Source organism: Oncorhynchus kisutch, linkage group LG6, assembly GCF_002021735.2.
Source record: "Oncorhynchus kisutch isolate 150728-3 linkage group LG6, Okis_V2, whole genome shotgun sequence".
NCBI classification, from domain to species: Eukaryota; Metazoa; Chordata; class Actinopteri; order Salmoniformes; family Salmonidae; genus Oncorhynchus; species Oncorhynchus kisutch.
Window position 1 is genome coordinate 53,247,902 of NC_034179.2, and position 20,868 is coordinate 53,268,769.

Consider the following 20,868-nt stretch of genomic DNA (forward strand, 5'->3'; position numbering starts at 1 on the left):
CTTGATATGCCACACCTGTCAAGTGGATGGATTGTCTTGGCAAAGGAGAAATGCTCACTAACAGGGATGTAATCCATTTTTTTGCAAAACATTTGAGAGAAATAGGTTTCTGTGCGTATGGAAAATTTCTGGACAGGATCTAGTTTTAGAAATCTTAACCCAATTGATCTCTTATTATTGTTATTATTTGGTATCATGGCATTTGTTTGTGTTTGTGCATCCTGCCACCTACTGTGTGTGGTCGATCATGTTACATTTTGATACAAAAATAAAAAGGAAGCGAGAAAGGAAAGAATTGCACCGCCAACTAACCGTACACCTATATACCACTATTTCATCAAAAGTGACCCTTCTTCACCCAAGCAATTTTCTGCAGCTGCCACCACAACATCTATTTTCTGTGATTTACCATCCATTTCTATAGTACAGTTGATAACCATGGCATTGAATGCTAAGAAGCCAACCTTACTGAAGCACAAAATTGTATCACTCTGTGTTAGCCTAGGCCTAATACTCACCCCATCATTCTCTACTCTCTTTACTGCCTCAGCACACGACACCTTCTGTTCTTCTCTGACCCTGGCAATCTCAGCCTGTATCCTTCTGACTCTGGCAACCTCAACCTGTCTATCTCACACCGGGCACTTCTGATCCCCAGCAACATGGGCACCTTCACAATTGACACCATTTTTTTCCCACCGATGCTACACATTCCTTTGTCCCATGCCCTCCTGCACACTTCTCACATCTCGGAATCTCCCTCCTACACACTGCTGCAATATGACCATAAGCTTGGCATCTAAAACACCTTAGTGGGTTTGGCACAAAAGCTCTCACGGGATAACTGACATATCCTGACATTACTTTGTCAGGTAAATACTCTGCTTCAAAACAAAAAAATGACAGACAGTGGGTTCTCAGTTTCACCATCACAGACACAGGAAATCTTCAATTTCAGTTGTTCCACAGCACTTAACGCCACCCCAGTAATCACTCCTTCAAAGGTTCCTTGCTCCTGAAAGCAAAGCAAGTCACAGGTTTTGTCCCAATGCACGTGTCGCAAAGTGCCCGCTCTCTCTGTGCGGAAGAAACACCGAAAATCATCACAAGACCACTTCGAACTACCTTCACCGGTTTAACAGTACCCAACTTATTTTCTACCCACCCTGAGCCTACATATGGGCCAGACAAAAAGCAGGGATCCACTTTCTCCAAAAATACCACTCCCACTGGGCCTAATTCATCCTTTACAAGACCATCAGGGTGAGGCTTGGACTCAGAGATCTTTAAAATAATAATAATAATGTTTTAACCTTCGCCACACCTACAACCACAGGTAATTCATCCTCACTCTTGTCAGGTTAAATTTCAAAGCTATCAGAGACAGCAGAGTGTGGTTTGTACTTGGCGCCATACTTCCTCAAAACACATCTAACCTCTGCACTCATATCTTTACTTTCTTCCTCGCTGCCCATAACCACGTCTATCCATTCACCACGCTCTTGCCACACCTTCATCTGTTGTATTGTTTGCAGAGCATGCACTAACAAGGTTGGGTAGGTTACTTTCTGAATGTAATCCGTTACAAGTTACCTGTCCAATTAAAAAATAAATATTCAGTAACATAATCTGATTACATTCAGTTACTTTTAGATTACTTTCCTCTTATTAAGAGGCATTAGAAGAAGACAATAATGTATGTTACTTATTGAACAAAATCCATTGCAGGACAAATCAATGTTAAAGTTTACATAGCTGGACATATATGGGGATGTTAAATTTGAATTTCTGGGTTATTTATTTAGGCTTCTTCTAACCCATCGCTTTCTACTACATATAATAATACGATTAAATTATATCTTTACATTCCAATAAATGTTATACCCCTTGATCTTCAAGAATAGGACTTGGAAATATGGAAGTATAGATTAGCCAAATTGTTTTACTTGAGTATAACCCCAAAACTAAGGATTTATTAGCCAGCCCTACTCTGTTGTTTATTTTGTTGTCATGGAGGACTGATTGGGCTCATTGATTTGAGTTGAAAAATAAATGCTTCTCTGATGGAATGGCATGCTTTGAGCTCTACTGAAAAGTGTTATTTACACGTGAAAAATGAATGCCATATGCTGCATTTGCTATAGGCCCATTGTTTACCTTTTTGTTGGCACTTTGATATCTTGATAATATGCAGCTGTTTAAAAGGCAGGTCCACATTGAAACAATAACAAAATGGTTGCCCCACCTCTGTTTTGGTAAAAAGCTGAGGGATTGCCTGGAGAAATGTAACCACTCTCAGATTAATAGACAGAGCTATGCATGCAAGGACAGACCATCCAAGATATCAACATGATTGTTCTAACCATGTTATGAGGCTATACAGTGTTTGTTTACATTTACAATGTTTACAAACATTGGAGAAAACAAGCTTATATTAAATGTTCTCATGGAGTGTGACAGTTGAACTAAGCTTATGAGCCATTTCTAAGTTATATTCTTCAAGAATCAATGAAAGCAATGGGGGGGGGGGGGCATGTAGCCTAAGGGTTAGAGTGTTGGGCCAGTAACCGAGCTGACAAGGTAAAAATCTGTCTTTCTACCCCTTTACAAGGCAGTTAACCCACTGTTCTCCGGTGGGCTGTCATTGTAAATAAGAATGTGTTCTTAACTGACTTGCCGTGTTAAATAAAGGTTAAATAATAAAATAAATACATATATATATATAATTTATAAGTCAAAAAATGGGTGTAGCAACAACAGATTCTGTGCGAGTTTGAGCATGTGTCCATTAGGACTATGGATAAAAAAAATATCACCATGAATTAGATTGAGCAATAAAAGCCTCACTTTTATTCCATAGACTGGGATCCGCACTATGCAGCTGTTGCTGGAATGCATTTTTCACTGGCTGTCCACTGGTTTAAAAAAAATGGTTGATAGGAAGCTTAAACTTCTTGAATTCAACCATTATTGGGTTCAAATACACATTTAGATTTGTGAACAGCCATCCACAACAACCACAATCCGTAAGGCGCAAATAGCTAAATTAGAGAGCAGCAATGCCTTCCTAACCATCTTAAATAAACATGCCCCATTTAAGAAATTTAGAACCAGGAACAGATATAGCCCTTGGTTCTCCCCAGACCTGACTGCCCTTAACCAACACAAAAACATCCTATGGCGTTCTGCATTAGCATCGAACAGCCCCCGTGATATGCAGCTGTTCAGGGAAGCTAGAAATCATTATACACAGGCAGTTAGAAAAGCCAAGGCTAGCTTTTTCAAGCAGAAATTTGCTTCCTGCAACACTAACTCAAAAAAGTTCTGGGACACTGTAAAGTCCATGGAGAATAAGAACACCTCCTCCCAGCTGCCCACTGCACTGAAGATAGGAAACACTGTCACCACTGATAAATCCACCATAATTGAGAATTTCAATAAGCATTTTTCTACGGCTGGCCATGCTTTCCACCTGGCTACTCCTACCCCGGACAACAGCACTGCACCCCCAACAGCAACTCGCCCAAGCCTTCCCCATTTCTCCTTCTCCCAAATCCATTCAGCCGATGTTCTGAAAGAGCTGCAAAATCTGGACCCCTACAAATCAGCCGGGCTAGACAATCTGGACCCTTTCTTTCTAAAATTATCTGCCGAAATTGTTGCCACCCCTATTACTAGCCTGTTCAACCTCTCTTTCGTGTCGTCTGAGATTCCCAAAGATTGGAAAGCAGCTGCGGTCATCCCCCTCTTCAAAGGGGGGGACACTCTTGACCCAAACCGCTACAGACCTATATCTATCCTACCGTGCCTTTCTAAGGTCTTCGAAAGCCAAGTCAACAAACAGATTACCGACCATTTCGAATCTCACCATACCTTCTCTGCTATGCAATCCGGTTTCAGAGCTGGTCATGGGTGCACCTCAGCCACGCTCAAGGTCCTAAACGATATCTTAACCGCCATCGATAAGAAACATTACTGTGCAGCCGTATTCATTGATCTGGCCAAGGCTTTCGACTCTGTCAATCACCATATCCTCATCGGCAGACTCGACAGCCTTGGTTTCTCAAATGATTGCCTCGCCTGGTTCACCAACTACTTCTCTGATAGAGTTCAGTGTGTCAAATCGGAGGGTCTGCTGTCCGGACCTCTGGCAGTCTCTATGGGGGTGCCACAGGGTTCAATTCTTGGACCGACTCTCTTCTCTGTATACATCAATGAGGTCGCTCTTGCTGCTGGTGAGTCCCTGATCCACCTCTACGCAGACGACACCATTCTGTATACTTCCGGCCCTTCTTTGGACACTGTGTTAACAACCCTCCAGGCAAGCTTCAATGCCATACAACTCTCCTTCCGTGGCCTCCAATTGCTCTTAAATACAAGTAAAACTAAATACATGCTCTTCAACCGATCGCTACCTGCACCTACCCGCCTGTCCAACATCACTACTCTGGACGGCTCTGACTTAGAATACGTGGACAACTACAAATACTTAGGTGTCTGGTTAGACTGTAAACTCTCCTTCCAGACCCATATCAAACATCTCCAATCCAAAGTTAAATCTAGAATTGGCTTCCTATTTCGCAACAAACCATCCTTCACTCATGCTGCCAAACATACCCTTGTAAAACTGACCATCCTACCAATCCTCGACTTTGGCGATGTCATTTACAAAATAGCCTCCAATACCCTACTCAACAAATTGGATGCAGTCTATCACAGTGCAATCCGTTTTATCACCAAAGCCCCATATACTACCCACCATTGCGACCTGTACGCTCTCGTTGGCTGGCCCTCGCTTCATACTCGTCGCCAAACCCACTGGCTCCATATCATCTACAAGACCCTGCTAGGTAAAGTCCCCCCTTATCTCAGCTCGCTGGTCACCATAGCATCTCCCACCTGTAGCACACGCTCCAGCAGGTATATCTCTCTAGTCACCCCCAAAACCAATTCTTTCTTTGGCCGCCTCTCCTTCCAGTTCTCTGCTGCCAATGACTGGAACGAACTACAAAAATCTCTGAAACTGGAAACACTTATCTCCCTCACTAGCTTTAAGCACCAACTGTCAGAGCAGCTCACAGATTACTGCACCTGTACATAGCCCACCTATAATTTAGCCCAAACAACTACCTCTTTCCCAACTGTATTTAATTTTAATTTATTTATTTATTTTGCTCCTTTGCACCCCATTATTTTTTTATTTCTACTTTGCACATTCTTCCATTGCAAAACTACCATTCCAGTATTTTACTTGCTATATTGTATTTACTTTGCCATCATGGCCTTTTTTGCCTTTACCTCCCTTCTCACCTCATTTGCTCACATTGTATATAGACTTGTTTATACTGCATTATTGACTGTATGTTTGTTTTTACTCCATGTGTAACTCTGTGTCGTTTTATCTGTCGAACTGCTTTGCTTTATCTTGGCCAGGTCGCAATTGTAAATGAGAACTTGTTCTCAACTTGCCTACCTGGTTAAATAAAGGTAAAATAAATAAATAAATAAATAAAAATTGTGACTCAAAACAATGCGTTATGTAGATATCAATAATAACTGATAGCCGTATCGCCGTTGACTACACCACTGCAGTCGTCCTTACCTCCAAGCGTTTATTCAAGTTGGATAATCTTTGGATGCTGACAGCAGTCGCACCATTGGAAGACTTAGCTTGGACTGTAGCCTACAAAAGCCTATTCCTGCTCTTTCCCCACGATCCATCAAACACATTTGGTGTGTCATCATACTGGTCTCTGACTTGTGGTCGAACTCGCTCAGTTGGAACAAATTTACATGAACACCTTTTTCAAGCCTGATTTGAATGTCATTCAGAAAACAGAGACGTGTCAAAGATTTATTTCGCAAACATCCTTTCTGAATGTAAAAGTAATCCTCAAAGTAATCATGTAGTTTTGCAAAAGTATCTGTAATCTGATTACAATTTTTTGGCAGGTAATGTAACTGATTAAAGTTATTGTTTTTTTTGTAATCCCTTACACGTAATTGACTACATGTAATCTGTTACTCCCCAACCCTGTGCAATAAGCAGCAAAATAATGGTGAAACATGGAGAAATGGTTTGATTAAGTGGGATGAAATCTTCCTAGAAGTGACACAGGTTAATGGTTAATGGAGGGACATGTCAAAATGCTGAATTTGTATGATTCATGTAATTCTCCATGTGGTCTATATTAAAGATAACTTAAAAGGCTTTTCAAATTATATGTTGGTACACAATTTCTACTTAAAATATAAAAGGGACGCAAAAGGCACCCATTTCGTGGAACGACCCAGCTATTGATCGTCAAACCACATTGGGCTCCCGAGTGGCGCGTTGGTCTCAGGCATTGCATCTCAGTGCAGGAGGCATCGAATCCAGGCTGTATCACATCCAGCCGTGATTTGGAGCAGGGTGGCGCACAATTGGCCCAGTGTCGTCCGGGATTGGCCAGAGTAGGCCGTCATTGTAAATAAGAATTTGTTCTTAACTAGTTAAATAAAGGTAATATAAAAATAAAATAAATTCAGCCTCAAGTAAATTGCAGGCTGATCACCAGATTGTAAAAGCGAGCAGATTTGTGTGTGGAGGAGGGGGTGTCGCCAGTCGCTACTGACATCATGCTGGCCCTCCCCATCGCTCCTCTCCTCCCCTCCCTGCCCTTCATATGAGTAATTTGGTGTGTGTGTGTGTGTGTGACAGTTTGTTGGGGGATGGGAGGCAGGGGCTGACTCTGTACTGATAAGGTCAGCCTGACAGTGGGCGGAGAAGAGAGGATAGGATGTTAGCTCACACTGGCTGGTGGCAGGAGGGAGGAGGGAAGGCTGGTTGCCTGAGGGTGACGGATGAGCAGCGGTGACTCATCGTCGGGCTGCCGTTGCCATGGGGCAGACAGCAGGTAGTTCAGCCCAGAGCTTCCCTACCCCCCACATGCTCGCTCCGCTCAGCACACCCTCTCAGCTTCGCTTTCATCTTCATCCCTACCAGCTCCTCTTCCTCACCACTCTGACTCACTCCTCCTCTCCAGTGGCATCACTTTAAAAAAAGGCTTACATTGTTATGGTGAATGCCTTTTTCTCATCTCTGGGCTAAATCTGGCAGGACATATCTGAATGTAGCTCATGAATGAAGTGCTTTGGATTGTCGCCTCCCTTGTCTTCTGCATCTCATTTGTCATTTCACTTGTAAGGATAATGTATTTGTGAATGATACTTTATGCTCTGTGGTGTTAGTATGTGTGAGAGAGAGTGCTGAGTCGGTCCTCAGGTCTGTGTAGGCACCGGACAGCGCCTGGGAGAGGAGAGTGGGGGGGCTGCATGGCTGGGGAGACGTCACACTAGGCTTCCGCAGTGCATCAAGGGAACTGGGCTGCCTCTGACTCATGCCGTCAGGAGAGGAGGGTGAGGAGGAGCAGGGAGAGGGGAGGAGGGAAGGAGGGGAAGGGGGTCTGCTCTTTCCTCCCATCCCTCTCCCTCCCCCACTGCTTCCATCGCTTGGTTGCTCTAGCAGTGATGTAATCCAGGTGACCTATTCGTCACAGCCCTCCCCCGCTTCCTCTCTCTCTCTCTCTCTCTCTCTCTCTCTCTCTCTCTCTCTCTCTCTCTCTCTCTCTCCCTCTCTCCCTCTCTCCCTCCCTCCCTCCCTCCCAGCTGACTGAATGCATGAATGGCCCGCTCTCCTTTCACTGGGTGGAGGGGGAGAGGAGGGGGGGAGCCAAGCAGCAAAGCGTCACACATTCACAAATAAAAAAAGAAGGCAAGCTAGAGCTCCCAAAGTAGCCGGGCTGAATAGCTCTGAAATGAGTTGTATGCTGATCTCATCCATTGCCGCCTACGTAGGTGTGTGTGTGTGTACAGTATTTGTGAATGAGAGTTTCATTCATACTGAAATGCCTGTGGATATTGGTTGTCTTGCATGGATGTGAATATCTGTCTCCGTGACTTTTGTCCTGTATCCGCTGCAACCTGCAGGCACGTCTGACATTGACCGAAAGGAAAATCTTTCTAGTTAAAGAGTCTAGAATTCTAGATGACATGACGTTCATTCATAACAGTTTAGCGTGGAAGATTTTTGTCAATGAATTGCTGATACAATTACGTTAATGTATTTTGAAGCTTTCCCTGGATAACCAGCTGTGCTCAGCAGGCTGTGAGGCTGTGTGTGTGCGTGTGTGTGTGTGTCTGTGTGCGTGTGCGCACGCATTTGTGCCTGTGTGATGCTGATAGAGGAATGGATTTGCGTGTGCTCATTGTCAGTCAGCAGACCCTGGCCGTCTCTGCCTTGATCGTGTATGAGTCAGTGCTGCAGTGCTCTGTGGGAGGGGCTAGGATTTATCTCCTGCTGTAAGCCTGGCCAAACGCACGCACACGCACTGACACTAACGCTGCATGCTGTCACATCCGGCCCTCCGCTCCACAGTGTGGCCTATTATTAGCTGCCTGCATAGCTTATTGTCTTGCGATGATCTAACCAAATGAACTTGGATGCAGAAGTTCTCAAACCTTGCATCGGGGACCCCCAGCCGATCCGTGCATTTGAACTATTCTGCAAAAATAAAAATAAAATAAAAAAATCTAGCACACCTGATTCAAATAGTCAACTAACCATCAAGCCCTTGACTAGGTGAATCAGGTGAGATGGTTCAGGGCTACAACACAATTGTGAAACGTCTGGGTGTCCAAGAGGAGAGGTTTGAAAACCACTGCAATAGAGAGCTGGAGAAAGAAGAGAAAAGAGAGAGAGATGAAGGGGATGAGGAAGAGGAAGTGCATGTGTGTGAGGGGCAGGGTGGATATAGAGCTTGTAGTCTCTTGAGAGCAAGCTCAGCTGTAGTTTGGAATGTCACAAGCAATGACTGTCCTATTATTTGGGCCTCAATTGTACTGTGTCAAAGATCTCTGATTTTTATATGTCTCTCACTCTGACGATATATATAGCAACCATAATGTTGTAATTACTTCAGGAGGATTTCATAGATGCTAACACTGTTAGCCTACACCTCTTTACTTGTACACTCCAGAACCACTAGTATGTAAGTAAGTAAGTAAGTAAGTATGTATGTATGTACAGTGGGGCAAAAAAGTATTTAGTCAGCCACCAATTGTGCAAGTTCTCCCACTTAAAAAGATGAGAGAGGCCTGTAATTTTCATCATAGGTACACTTCAACTATGACAGACAAAATTAGAAAGAAAAATCCAGAAAATCACATTGTAGGATTTTTAATGAATTTATTTGCAAATTATGGTGGAAAATAAGTATTTAGTCAATAACAAAAGTTTATCTCAATACTTTGTTATATACCCTTTGTTGGCAATGAGAGGTCAAACGTTTTCTGTAAGTCTTCACAAGGTTTTCACACACTGTTGCTGGTATTTTGGCCCATTCCTCCATGTAGATCTCCTTTAGAGCAGTGATGTTTTGGGGCTGTTGCTGGGCAACACAGACTTTCAACTCCCTCCAAAGATTTTCTATGGGGTAGAGATCTGGAGACTGGCTAGGCCACTCCAGGACCTTGAAATGCTTCTTACGAAGCCACTCCTTCGTTGCCCGGGCGGTGTGTTTGGGATCATTGTCATGCTGAAAGACCCAGCCACGTTTCATCTTCAATGCCCTTGCTGATAGAAGGAGGTTTTCACTCAAAATCTCACGATACATGCCCCCATTCATTCTTTCCTTTACACGGATCAGTCGTCCTGGTCCCTTTGCAGAAAAACAGCCCCAGAGCATGATGTTTCCACCCCCATGCTTCACAGTAGGTATGGTGTTCTTTGGATGCAACTCAGCATTCTTTGTCCTCCAAACACGACGAGTTGAGTTTTTACCAAAAAGTTATATTTTGGTTTCATCTGACCATATGACATTCTCCCAATCTTCTTCTGGATCATCCAAATGCTCTCTAGCAAACTTCAGACGGGCCTGGACATGTACTGGCTTAAGCAGGGGGACACGTCTGGCACTGCAGGATTTGAGGCCCTGGCAGCGTAGTGTGTTACTGAAGGCTTTGTTACTTTGGTCCCAGCTCTCTGCAGGTCATTCACTAGGTCCCCCCATGTGGTTCTGGGATCTTTGCTCACTGTTCTTGTGATCATTTTGACCCCACGGGTGAGATTTTGCGTGGAGCCCCAGATCGAGGGAGATTATCAGTGGTCTTGTATGTCTTCCATTTACTAATAATTGCTCCCACAGTTGATTTCTTCAAACCAAGCTGCTTACCTATTGCAGATTCAGTCTTCCCAGCCTGGTGCAGGTCTACAATTTTGTTTCTGGTGTCCTTTGAAGGCTCTTTGGTCTTGGTGATAGTGGAGTTTGAAGTGTGACTGTTTGAGGTTGTGGACAGGTGTCTTTTATACTGATAACAAGTTCAAACAGGTGTCATTAATACAGGTAACGAGTGGAGGACAGAGGAGCCTCTTAAAGAAGAAGATACAGGTCTGTGAGAGCCAGAAATCTTGCTTGTTTGTAGGTGACCAAATACTTATTTTCCACCATAATTTTCAAATTAAATTCATAAAAAATCCTACAGTGTGATTTTCTGGATTTTTTTCCCTCATTTTGTCTGTCATAGTTGAAGTTTACCTATGATGAAAATTACAGGCCTCTCTCATCTTTTTAAGTGGGAGAACTTGCACAATTGGAGGCTGACTAAATACTTTTTTGCCCCACTGTATGTATGTATGTATGTATGTATGTATGTATGTATGTATGTATGTATGTATGTATGTATGTATGTATGTATGTATGTATGTATGTATGTATGTATGCACTCCATAAGATAGCCCTGTCTATGACTCATCCAACCACTCCCACTGTCATACCACTGCAGTAGTGGTCAGTCATCAGTCAGTCCCTCCCCACTGTCTGGCTGCTTCCCTCCCTCCTTCCTACCCTCTTGCCTGCATGCCTACTTCCTGCCTTCCCTCCGGCATACAGCTTGCCTCCCTCCCTCCCTAGTGCCTGTCTGCCTCCCTCTTGCCTCCCTACAACCTGCCTCCCTCCCTACTGCCTGCATGACTCCCTACTGCCTGCCTGCCTGCCTCTCTACTGTCTGCCTCCCTACTGCCTGGCTGGCTGCCTGGCACCCCAGGCCCTCAGGGTCCTCCTCTCCCTTCCGCTGCACCCTGTATGTAGCCCAGGCAGGCAGTACAGGCAGCCCACTTCCCTGCGGGGGGAATGTGAAGGTGAAAGGGAAGGCTTGGGGAAGGGGGACTTAGCCACGCTACATTCATTTTACAATAAACTCCTGGAAATGGCACTAGGTCATGCATGATATGTGCATATTCTTTCTGCTTTCCTACCCGAACTAATTGTGCTGTGTGCTGGGCCCTGTGATTTCACGTTGGCCCGTTAAAAGGTTGGAAATTTAGATACATACTCAGAGTGGTTAACTGTCATTATCAAACAAGGCAGGTATTCTTCCAACGGCCTCAGATCCACATTTACAATCTGACACACTGAATAGCCAGCCATAAGTGTATGTCGTTTTATTTCTCCATACTCACATTCCACTCTCATGACATCAGGAGTGTTGTGTCCTTTTGATATCTCCACTGGCCTAAAAAGGCCTAAGGAATCAAATCCAAGGAAATATCATTCTAATGAGCCTGTAATTAAATCATCCGATTGATAGACGCCAGTCACCACAGTGGGTTGTTGTTGTGTTTGGGCCAGCAGGGTGAGAGAGTGGTAGATGGGAGGCTGTCCACCACAGCCTGCCTGCTCTGTGCCCCCAGTGAGCTATCAGCGGCTGAGGTGTTGGAGTAACAGTCATTGTGAAGTGTTGCGGCGTTGAGAGGAAGTGCTGGCTGGAGGAGGAGGGTGAGGCGGAGGGCCAGGAAGGATAATGAAGGTGTAATTTGGGAACCATCTGTGAGGTGCCTGGAGGGCTTCCTCTCCGGAACTCCCCCTCCGGAGGGGCACAGGTGCTGGAGGCGGGGTTAGAGTGCGAGGGCTGAGGCTGAACTGGTGTGGAGTGCAGGGACAAGGGGAGAACTTGCGAGGCAGGGCGTGGGAGACTGGGGGCTGGAGGTACACTCCATGCAGGCTGGGTGTGTAAAGAGAGATCAGAGAGGTTTTTGTCAGTGCGAGAGTTAGGGCCGTGGTTTTTGTTGCTGAGCCCCTCCTGGGTTGAGGGTGTGTATTGAGGCCCAGGGCTGGGCCCTAATTGGCAGTGACCTCACTTGAAAACAGGGTACTTTTATGGATCCCCGTCTTGCACAGAGGGTGGGCCTGACTGTCCTGGTGTGCTCCTTGATGTGGTGGATAACGATGGGAAATGGGAGAGGTCCTAATCTTAAGTGGTTAAGCTGGAGTCTTTGAGTGGCCTTTAATGGTCTTAAATCAGCCTAAATGACTGAGAAAACCTGGAGGAAAAAGAGCATTGTTTAAGAGATTCTCCAGAGATTTTGTAGAGTTTTGAAAGAAGTGTTCACGAGCCGAAACCAGTCCCTGAAAATTGTGCACAATTGTGTACTACGCCATTTCGTATGATATGTTACGTCCTGTAAAAACAAACAATTATACTTGCAATTCGGAAGAATATGTAACGAATTTCAAAGTGCTTAAGATTCCAGACTGTCATCTTTAAACATATAGACACAGGCACTGTTTTCACATTTCCCTGCTGCCTCCCAAGGCTTGTTGAATGGTGGTGTTTTAATTTAGCTGTGTATGTAAGTCCTTCATATATGCTGCACAGAGAGGGGAGGTGGATTTTATTACTTCTTAAATGTATAGGCATTAACAATGGAAATCCTTGTTAATAAATCAGAGGGCTCTGCATTCATGGTGATACTGATAATCCGGCATTCCTCACCTCAATGGGCACGCCACGCCATTTCAGCGTGGAAATGTGGGTAACATTTGTTTGAGACGTTGATCAATGAGTTTTCAGCCTTTGTTCACCCACTCAAAAAAGACAGCCAGAAGTTTGTTGAGTTCCCGGTGGGTTATCACGATGCTTTCAACGGTCAAAAAGCACAACCAAATTCCAATGGAAAACAATGTCATATTTTTGGTTTTAGTTGTCGTCTAAATGTGTTATCACTGCGCTTTCAACCATTTAATAGCACAATAAAATTCAAATGGGAATACAATGTCAGATATTTTGATTATTTATACAACAAGTTATTGTGTTTATCACTGTGCTTCATCTAATAGCAGAACCAAATGACCTGGATTGCTGTTGAGATTACATTAAAAGTACATAGTGCAAGTGATCAATGCTGTTTGAGGTCCTGCACAGATTATTACAGCATTTGTGACGATCTCCAGTCCTGCAACCTTTGCATGATATGTTGAACATGCATGCTTTCTACGATTACATAAGAAGACATTTACTGTATAGTTACTGGTAGGTTAACCTGAAAATAGGGCCATGGATGTGTTACTCATTTTAAGGTTAAATAAATACGGTTCCATTAGTTTGTAAGGTAGCCTTAACTTTAGGCTATTTACTGTCTTACTAGAGTAATATTGAATTGTGTTTGGTTGACAAGGCAACCAAATATTAACATGTAAAGGATACGTAATGCTTGGATAGTTTCGTTGACTTAATCACATTCCTTAACTTTAATTTTTGGTTTGTTTGGAGACATGAATCCAACGTATAATCTGTTAACATGTCGAGAAGTTGATAGGCTATTTTCTGTATTGAAAAATGTATATTGAATTGTGTTTGGTTGTTAAACACACAGGTGTAGGAGATGTATAATTTGTGCCACTGACTAAGTCTGACTTTATTTCCAGTGTGTCTACAAATGAATAATTAATATGTTGGATTCACGTCTCCATCTCAACCAAGAACCAAAGACTAAATCAAATTAAACTTTCTGTAAAGTGCATTTAAAGTTTGATTTGATTTGATTTAGTCCTATTCTTTAACTTAGATGTTTGGTTGAGATGGAGAAGTGAATCCAACATATCAATGATTAATTTGTAGACAAACTGGAATTAAAGCCAGACTTTGTCAGTGGCACAGATGGAACTATCCAATTAGAAGATACATCTCCTTCAAATGTTGATATTTGGTTGTGTTGACAACCAAACACAATTCAATATCCAGTTTGTCTACATATTTATAATTTATTATTGATATGTGGGATTCACGTCTCCATCTCAACCAAAAACCTAGGTTAAAGAATAGGACTAAATCTATTCAAAACTTCAATGCACTTTAAATAAAGTGTGATTTGATTTAGTCTTTAATTTTTATTTTTTGGTTGACATGAAACCAACATATTAATGATTAACTTAAAGATTACATTTGAAATCAACTCAAGCTTGAAACCCTAGCCCTATATGTATTGCCTATTTTTTAGTTGAACCCTGGTTTGAACTAAACATCTAAGTTAAATGCACATTTTATTTGCTCTGGTGAACCTATCTTTTGGAATGACTTCGATTAGCAACAGTGAATCTATTTAGATATTAAGAGGTATCTCAATATTCATTCTCATGATAGGACATTGGTAGTAGTCAGTGACAAATATCAATGCAAAGCTGGGCTTGGTCAAAACCCTGAACGGGAGACTAACTGAATAGCTGTAAATTTATCAACTCTCCAGTAGGAGGTGCTGCCCAGTCTATAGTGGACATAACAACAGTTGTAACAGTTCACAACAAATTACATTGAAACAACATTGATTTAACCATTTTGTCACCAGTAGGGAATGACCAATCAGCGTTATGGCTGGGTATAGTAACCAATATCACGTCTCTTGCTTAAGTTGTGGGGTTGGATTGGGGTGTGTATGTGTGAATAAACCAGAGGGCCTGTGTCTGGCTCTTTGCCTAAGAAGAGGATAAAGATGAAAAAAATGATCAGAACAATTTCCTATTATTCATCATATAAGACATTTGAGGAAATGACCGTTCTGTGAGCATGTCTTGGATTGATAATACTATCAAGTTTTCTGCAGAATTCCTCTCTTCCGATAAAGTTTGTCTCTGCTCCCTCACAAACACTAAGAGGAGGGGTTTCTCCTATTTCGTAGGCCGTAAGGGAGTCTGCCCAAACCCAAACCGCCCCCGCCCGCTATCTCTGAGGTGAGGCAGGTGTGGGAGCTTGCCGGTGAGGTTAATGGTTGTTTTTAATCCATTTGTGTCTCCCCCCCCCCACCCCTGCCCTCTACCCCTACCTACCCTCCTACCTCCCCCCTTAAATGTGCACGGTGGCGGCTAGCTCTTTCCTGCTTTGAAACGCTCAAGTCAAGCGTGCTGGCTCCCTCGCTGGTAATGGGTTTAAGAGGATCTCCTGAGCCGCCTGGGCTTCCTGAATAATGGCTCCTTCCGCTGGCTCTGTCCTTACTGGGGAATGTGGCAGGTGGCTGGGTTGGGCAGAGCTTTGTCTGTCTTTTTTTTCTTCTCTTTCTCCTTTTCTTGGATCGGACAGAACAAGGCCTTTAAACCCCATGTGCCAACCCTACTCCAGCCACAGTGGGTCTGTGTGCCCCCTATAACCTGTTTTGTTACAGTGCCTTCAGAAGGTATTCACACCCTTTGACTTTTCTCACATTCTGTTGTTTTACAGCCTGAATTGAAAGTGTATTAATTACGTTGAGATCTGTGTCACTGGCCTACTACACACAAGACCCCATAATGTCAAATTGGAATGATGTTTTTAGAAATGTTTACAAATTCATTAAAAAAATGAAAAGCTGAAATGTCTTGAGTCAATAAGGACTCAACCCCTTTGTTATGGCAAGCCTAAATAAGTTCAGGAGTAAACATTTGCTTAAGTCAGATAATAAGTTGCATGGACTCACTGTGTGCAATAATAGTGTTTAACATGATTTTTGAATGACTACATCTCTGTACCCCACACATACAATTATCTGTAAGGTCCCTCAGTTGAGCAGTGAATTTCAAACACAGATTCAACCACAAAGACCAGGTAGGTTTTCCAATGTCTCGCAAAGAATGGTACCTATTAGTATATGGGTAAAAAATAAACAGACATTAATATCCCTTTGAGCATGGTGAAGTTATAAATTACACTTTGGATGGTGTATCAATACACCCAGTCACTACAAAGATACAGGTGTCTTTCCTATCTCAGTTGCCAGAAAGGTAGGAAACCTCTCAGGGATTTCAGGCCAATGGTGACTGTAAAACAGTTTCAGAGTTTAATGGCTGTGACAGGAGGAAACTGGGGATGGATCAACAACACCTAAATTACAGAGTGAAAAGAAGGAAGCCTGTACAGAAGAAAAATATTCCACAACATGCATCCTGTTTGCAATAAGGCCCTACCTCCCTGTATGCCTGCATGCCTGCCTGCCTGTATGCTCTTACACATCCAGCCCCAGTCAACCACTTCCCTAGATAGGCCTCACATCGGCCCTTCAAGACATGAGGAATTTCTATTTCCCCACTGAGGCTGTACACCTCCATTTAGTAGTAGGTTGTTTCATTTGTTCCTTTGTTGGCTTAAATAAAGGTTTAGAATGTGTCATCATCTCGTCTACAGCAATATCCCCACTGCAGAAATGACAAAAACAAGTCAAAGATGTGTTCTCTCCTTTATCACAACCCCCAAAGAAGTCGCTATGCACATGGACTTTATTCCCATGGTCTGAGAGAACACAATGGTTATTCGGTCAAGAGCAGGACAGGGTGTCCCTGGTGAAGGATTGTGAACGTTTTTGTCTGGTAGCCCTCCTCTTTCACGCCATGGCTCTTCATGCACCGGTGCCTGGGGATGGAATGTGGCGACACAGAGTGCTGCGATGATGGAGACGCCGGCTACTGGGATCGTGGTGCAAGTGCTCTTCCTATCAGAGGGCATCCCAAATGGCATCCTATTCCTTATATGGTGCACTATTTTCCCTATGGGCCCTGGTTAGAAGCAGTGCACTATACAGGGAATATGATCTGTCTACATTGATGTTGCTGTAGCCAATGGGGTTAATATACAGGTAACTGCCAAAATAAAGGAAACACCAACAAGTAATGCTTAATAAGGCATTTGTCCACCACGGGCCACATGAACAGCTTCAATGCACCTTGGCAGAGAGTCTACAAGTGTCTAGAGCTCTGTTGGAGGGATGCGACACCATTCTTCCTCGAGAAATTCCATAATTTGGTGTTTTGTTGATGGTGGTGGAACACGCTTGGTTCATCAAACCATTCAGTGACCGCTCGTGCCCTGTGGATGGGGGCATTGTCATCCTGGAAGAGACCACTCCCATCATGATAGGAATGCTTCACCACAGGTTGAAGGTGATCACTCGGAATGGCTGTTTATTTATTGCTGTTTATACCTTGCCCTCTAAGGGGTTGAGTGGACCTAACCGATGCCAGGAAAATGCACCCCACACCACAGCAACTCAAAAAACTCAAATGTTTCCTTTATTTTGGCAGTTACCTGTATAAGTCAGGAATGAGAAAGACATCAACAGTCTGAGGTATGAGCTAAGAGGAATGATCTATGTTGTTCAGATCCCTCAAGCATCAGACAAGTCAAGACCCCTCCATACCCAAAGCCAGAGTGCATTTAGGAGACTCTATGGATGAGATAACCTTAGCCTTCAATAAGGCTGGTGTTTTTGACTACTGCCTCACTCCAGCCCTCCACGTGCCTCGGCAGCAGCAGCAGCTCTCAGGTGATCATTAAAGCATGTGTGGGAGGAGGACGGAGGTGCTACCGGATATTTGCCCTCAGTTCAACTCTGGGCTGCTAATTGCTATTTTCTTTGGACATGAGGATAACTGTGTTGGGCTCAGCTCGGCTGTGCTTTCATTGAGATTGATTACCTTGTGGGACGGGGATCCGCGTCTGTCTCCCCGGGACAAGTGTTCAACTTGGGGGGAGGGAGAGAGCAGATGAGAGCAGGGGAGGGAAGGGAAGGACAGGAGACGAGAGGAGTGGAGAGGAGCGGAGAGGGGAATTCCACCGAGTGCCACCGTCTGACCCTGGCCCTAACTTTGATGCCCATCGGACAATACTTGCACTCCAGGTTGAAATTGGCTTTTGTTGCAGCAGGCATTCTGCTCCAACAGGCCAGTGCACACAACAGTGTGCACAAATACAGGCCCACGCATAGACACACACACACACACACACACACACACACATACACACACACACATATGAATGCATGCCCGCACACACACACAACACACAGCACACACACACACACACACACACACACACATACACACACACACATATGAATGCATGCCCGCACACACACACACACACACACACACACACACACACACACACACACACACACACACACACACACACACACACACACACATATGAATGCATGCCCGCACACACACACACACACACACACACAACACACAGCACACACCTCGCCGTGGCTTATTGCCCACTTCATCAGATGGTAAATAGAAGGTAGCGGAAGCATGGGAACACTCTATCAGTACAGTATCTCCACTGCTGTTTACGCTGCCAGTCTTTATCTGTCACGTGAGTGCGGCCCAGTCACATAAACATGGCCCTTGAGTGGGGCACCCTGGGATAGCGCCGGACGCCACGTGAACACTGGAAATCCGCTCTCTGCGAAGCCTCTTGGACCAATTCGATTGACGCTTACATCTTACACGCACGTGCGCATGTCCTTCACAGGGCGTAAACACAAACAAACGTTGATATTTATGTCGAAATCAACATCTGTATTGTGAGGGGAAATAAAGTAAGCCACTGTGTCATTGATTTCAATTATTCTTGGTCTTACTGCAGCTTTGTAGATGTGAACTGTAATTCAACCTTTAGTCCATAGCTTAATGTAACCTTGATTAGTCAAGCTTTACTTTCGTGCTTTAGCAGACATTACAAAAGCATATACGACATGATTTTTTTGGTTAGCCTTGTCTCTTTTTTTTAAAGTCTTGAATGAAAAACAGACATTTTGGCTAATCAAGATGTCCCCCAGTGAATTAAACATATTATGAGAGGAATAAACAGAGAGTTCCGATGCCCGGGGATAACTCCCAGGACAAAACCTGCTGATTGAAACGAATGATACCAGCATCTCCTTTTGACCCGACCGGCTTTCCCACTATCATCCTCCTCCACAGATGGAGGGGGGAGGGAGAAGGAGGGGGTTAAAAAGGGCTTGCTTGTTTCTTACGGAATGACAAGGCCCCAGCGCAACTATCTGTAAATAAAACGTGGCAGTAAAATTAACTACAAGACAGGTTCAACAGGAATCCCTCACGGCACTTCCTGCCGCTCAGAGGCCATAAACAAGGCTTAAACAAGCCTGGCTGGCTCCAGCTCATATCCCACGGCAACAGGCCGGGGTCATGGCGTCTAGGCTACCCGCTGCTGCCGGGGGCAGAGACAGGGGCACGGGAGGGATGGGGAAGGGTGCTAATGTTCCAGCTGGGTGGACCTCCTAAAGCCACTGCCGGTAGTTAACGTCTGCGTGGACGTCTGTCTGCCTCACCATGGAAAAGGAAGGCTGCCACCTGCGGTGCAGTGGAAAATCAATCTTTAAGGGGACTGTAGGAGAGATGGGTTCATGAGAGGGAGCTCAACAGTGTAATCTCTGTTAATGATAATGACCTTAGATGAACTTAGATCCAGGTTTGAATCACAGGCTGTCATTCCTGAGGAGTTTTTCCCTGACCATGTGTGACCTGATACAAATAACTCTGGGCCCTTGGTATAGGGTATAGCCAGAGGCGGGAGTTTTTCCTGGTCAGGTCAAGTCACATAATCAGGAAAGACTCCTTGCCCAATAACCTAGTCATTAAACATATGTTGTTGTTAACGTTCCCAAACTAGGGTCAGAGCTCATTTGTGTTCCCTCCTCTCCCCTGCCCTTCTCTCCCCTTCCCTGGACTCACTGTTTTCAGTGGGGCATGCTGCCCTCAGTTTACTCCTGGAGCCTGTGAACTCTGGGAGTGTGTCTGGGTCTCACAGTGTGTAGACTGGAGACAGACGGCCAGTGGGGTGGCTAAATGGCTAAGTACTGCTGGGGAGGAGGGAGGGAGGGACCCTCTGTTGAACTGAGGCATTATAAGCTAGTGCTCTACATAAAAACATGTCCCCCAGAGACTCTAGCTAGTGGCCAAACATGGACCTTATCCTGAACAAACAGTGAGAGACTAGCCGGGCTGAGCAACCACAGAGATCTGGTGACAGGCTGCTGATGTGATAGACATCGCTTTATTGCTACGCTGCACTGCTTCCAAATCAAATTTCCGCTGTGCGATTTGCCATTGTTTATATGCAAAAGCATCTGGAATATTAACATGCCCTTGAAAGAATTTCTTGGCAGGCCTCGTGTAGTGACAACATGTGTTCTCAATGCCATGGTGGGTGGGGTCTTACACAGCAGAGTTGTGACAGTGAATCTGACACGAATGGAGATTGACTGACGGAGCTCAGTTGTAAATGTTATATCTTTTTTTTATGACCCACTTGATGCCTTTTTTTTTGTTTTGTTTTTTTGCTGTTGTCCAACAACTGTTTTTCATTTGGAAAGAGGGAGCAGCACTGACCGTATTTATAGCCTGGTGTTCTAACCAACGTTATCAGTGTACCACAAAATAACTTCCTCAGTCCTCACCGTAAAATAACAGGATGCCTTCAATTGTGCATATTTATTCGTTTTTAGCAAGGGAATGCTCGCTTTATAAATAGCCATATTCCTGCAGCACTCCAAAGTTGGCTGTGTAAACTTCCTCTCCTGAGTCTTCTCTCTCTCTTTCGTTCTCTCGTTCTCTCGTTCTCTCTCTCTCGTTCTCTCTCTCTCTCTCTCTCTCTCTCTCTCTCGTTCTCTCTTTCACTCTCACTCTCACTCTCTCTCCCTGTCATTCTCTCAGACCCTCACTAGGCTTGCTCCTGAGGGAAAAGGAGTGAGTGAAGGCAGAGTTCCAAGACAGTGGTGAG